The sequence below is a fragment of the Perca fluviatilis genome, chromosome 24 (assembly GCF_010015445.1).
Source record: "Perca fluviatilis chromosome 24, GENO_Pfluv_1.0, whole genome shotgun sequence".
Lineage (NCBI taxonomy): Eukaryota > Metazoa > Chordata > Actinopteri > Perciformes > Percidae > Perca > Perca fluviatilis.
In genome coordinates, this window is record NC_053135.1 from 19,138,977 (window position 1) to 19,142,781 (window position 3,805).

The 3,805-nt window shown below is 41.6% G+C and overlaps 1 long non-coding RNA gene across 1 annotated transcript; it reads left to right on the top strand.

Moving 5' to 3' along the window:
* Nucleotides 1–888: 888 nt before the first annotated feature.
* LOC120554064 lies at nt 889–3,471 on the top strand. Its single transcript, XR_005638302.1, has 3 exons — nt 889–1,040; nt 3,173–3,264; nt 3,374–3,471. It is a non-coding gene; the product is annotated as an uncharacterized LOC120554064 (long non-coding RNA).
* The last annotated feature ends 334 nt before the right edge of the window (nt 3,472–3,805 follow it).

Below are 3,805 nucleotides of genomic sequence, written 5' to 3' on the forward strand. Positions count from 1 at the left end.
AAAACTCTTTAACTGTGCACTCTGCTGCTGTAAAATTCTACTCAGGTAAGTGTTTAGCAGTTAAAAATAGACCCAAAGTAAAGCAACATAACGATAGATTCAAGAATGCATTTTAATGTGAGTTAACATTTTAGCCCCAGTGTGAGTCTCCTTTTAGTGTAAATGGAATCTCATTATTCAACCGTTTAAAGGCCTTGAACACCCTCACAGGTGTTTTCAGTTAATATGGCTGATTGGACCTTTTCCAGGACTGTGTGGGTGTGGTTAGACTGAGTGATTGACATCTTCCTGAGTCCACTGTTAGTGTCGTTGCATGTATTAGGGCGGGACAAATGACACCTTTGTCATCCTTATTGGTAGAAAGAATTTGTGACCTAATGAGCTCCGGAAAAGAGTCTAATCAGCCAGAATAACTGAAAGGCTTTAAATGAGCATTGAGGACATATTTGCATCAATTTTTCAAGCTTGGCCAGAAGCCAATGAGCCTTTCACATAGTTCCTGTTGATGAGCCCCCTGCTGGCTGACGCTTTGCAATAATTGATCATTTAAATAAAGTTTGATTTTTATTTTTTGTTCCCCCCCCCCCCAATGGATTCTAGTCCAGTTTGTCAACGTGATCAGAAACTGTGGGAATAAAGAACACACACTCACTGAGGGGGACGTGTGAGTATTAGAAATGTTACCCTCAGTGGTCCAACAGGTTTCATCATAGTATCATAACACATGGTTAGAATCAATTCTATAATCCCAGTTGCTCCCCACATTTACTTTTTGATATGTTGAAGATTGCAAAGAAAACTCTGGTGTGTGTGTGTGTGTGTGTGTGTGTGTGTGTGTGTGTGTGTGTGTGTGTGTGAGATGTTTTTCCCTCTGTCTCTCTGTCCCTCGTTCTGCCCTCCTCCCTCAGCCGGTTGCACACCTGAGTGTAATCAGTGCTCAGGTAGAGTGGGGGAGGTGATAAGAATGCAGAGAGTGAAGGGACAGAGGCACATGGAGAGCACACCAGCAGCACACTAGTGAGGAGTTTCCTCCCCAGCAGGTTTGTGTTTCCTGACTTCTGTGCATCCATCCAAGGTGCTGGACTTTTGTTCTTTTACTTTCTTGTTAGTTTGGGCTGGAGGTTAGTTCAGTTACTCATCTCTTTTGTTTGTTCTAGGATTAGTTTACACTTAAGGTAATTAAGGGGGAGACGGGGGGAGCTGCAGGGAGCGACTGCCCACTGCGAGGTTGGTCCAGCGTGTTCCCATCTCTTGTTTTTGGCTGGGGTCTCCAGTCCCTTTTTTGTTTCTCTTTGTTTGCTACTTTTGGGAATATTTTTGCATTATTTAATAAAGCTTGTTGGTTAATTGTTAATCTTTTGACTGGCATCCTTTTTTATATGTTGCATCCTCCAATCCCTTCGTTTGTTCTTTAAATGGACATTTAAACATTTGGGTACTAGACCATCTTCAGTCCAATGGTGTTATATCCTGAGAAGCCATCTTTTGTAGGAGGGGCCTGTTTTTTTTTTGGTTTTTTTTGTGCACCAATCAACAACTTCCACATGAAATCAGGCATAAACTCATAACATTTATTCACATATCCATTACTATAGATGGAGTTAAACTAAAATACAACACTCTATAATAATATATATAACATAATAACATAATATATATCATATCGGAGCAATCTATAGTAGATTGATTTCCATTTCTGTATAATTAACTCACACAAAAAATTATGTTAAGTATGTAAATGATTTACATTATGGTTACTGTGGAGCAGGGGTGTCAAACTTAACTTCTAACGTGGCATCATGACTTTGCGTAAACACACACGCCACTTTCCTAAAGCCTCTTATCTGCGTCTTCTCGCAAGAACGTGCCGTGCTATCACAAGAACAAAGTCACACGCGTGTAAAAATAAAATAATAGGTTGGGTTTAGGAGAGGAACATTGGGAAAGGCTTTAGTAACACAAAAACACGACGGTGACCAATGTCACACGCTTAGGAAAAAAAATGGTTTGGGTTTAGGAAAGAAACATTGAGGAAGGTTTTTTAAAAAGGAAGAAAAAAAAAACTGTTTGAAAAATACCACACGCGGGACGCAATCCCAGCTCTCCTGGGTGAAAGTCCTGTGTTTTACCCATCCACCACCCCAACCAGCCCCCGCAGACTTACGTCCTTTCATACTACTCCCTACGGCGTAAATTCATACGTAATGTAGGTCAATGGCGGCTGAACGGCGTTGATAAACACGCTAAAAAGAGATTATGCGTCTTTATAACACGCAAAAATGGCATACAAATTGGCGTGTCATAATGTGCCACTTTATGAGATCAGTGTAACTTCACTAAAACCCACACTGGAAAACATGAATCACAATAAGGGCCAGACACGTTTAGTTTGACATGCTTTATTTAATCGGGAAAAAGTCAAACACCTTTGACTGTATTACTGCATGTCTCATATAGTCTTCTCACTAACACTTTGGTTGACATAAATCCCTAAAAGAGTCAGTTAAAAAACTTCCTCAGCCATCATAGAAAAAAAAAAGCGCCCCAAAAACTAGGTGGGCCAAAATGTGTTGTGAACCTAAATTATTGTGGGCCGGATCAAAATCTGCAAGGGGCCGGATTTGGCCCACGGGCCTTGAGTTGGTCACGTGCTATAGAGGGTGTTGTATTTAAGTTTAAACTCCATCTATAGTAATGGATATGTGAAAGAATTTTATGTATTTATGCCTGAATTCCATGTGGAAGTTGTTGATTGGTGCACAAAAAAACCAGTCCCCTCCTACAAAAGATGGCTTCTCAGGATGCAACACCATTTACCTGAAGATGCTCTAGTACCTGAATGCTGCCTACTTTTAAACTTTATATATTTTTTGCAAGTTAGACAGTATGTGTGAGTTTTCTTTGCAACTTTTGACCTGCTTGTCCCCCCCCCCCCCCCTCCGATGCACCTGTCTCACGTTGTATATGTGCAAAGTTGTTTTCCTGTACTGATAGGATGAATATAAAATGGCAGGAAGCTTCCAAATGTCTGTTGTAACCTGTTGAAGACCAGGGCATGTTTTTGTAAGAGTAAAATGTCTTCCTTCTTGTCTTTCTAGTGTGAAAATGTCATGTCTTAGATTCTTGCTTTGCTCTGATCAGCTTTCCTCCTCTGGTTATTTGTGTTCATCAGTGCTAAGAGAATGGAGTATCTCTCTGCAGAAGAAGAACGTGGCGACCGACTGAGTCCTGGCCACCACAAAGTAACACTGACACACACACCAGGTAAATGCAAAAAAACTTGATAAGCCAAGTGATCATTTCTTGGTGTTTTTTCTCTGCTTAGAGGTGCCAAAACCTGTCCTGTTTTCTATATTTTTTTCCGATAATGTAGAGAATCGAGTCTGACGTTCCTGCTGCTCCACTCACAGAGAAGCACTGAACCCGTCAGATGAAACACACTCAACCTACTAGTTGCAAAAAGCTTTCACGTGATGACAGTGATTTCCTTCAAGACTCAAAGGAAATGCTCTCTGTCAGTCTGTTAGTCTGTCCATCTGTTCTCCCCCCCCCTTTCCTTTGAGGATAAATTTCCGAAGTTATATGTTTAGCCAATGCAGTTTGTGGATATCTTTCGATATGCACAAACACAGATTCTAATGCGCCGGCAACAGCAGCTTTTTTTTGGGGGGCTGACGGCTGATTAGGATGCCAGCTCATGGCTGAGTCCGCGGGGCCCCAGCTGGGTGCAGGGAACATCGCTCATTACACATTTTCTAGAGAGGGGGAGGCTAATTCACAGTGCAGCGCAGCATGCCGGTGTAGG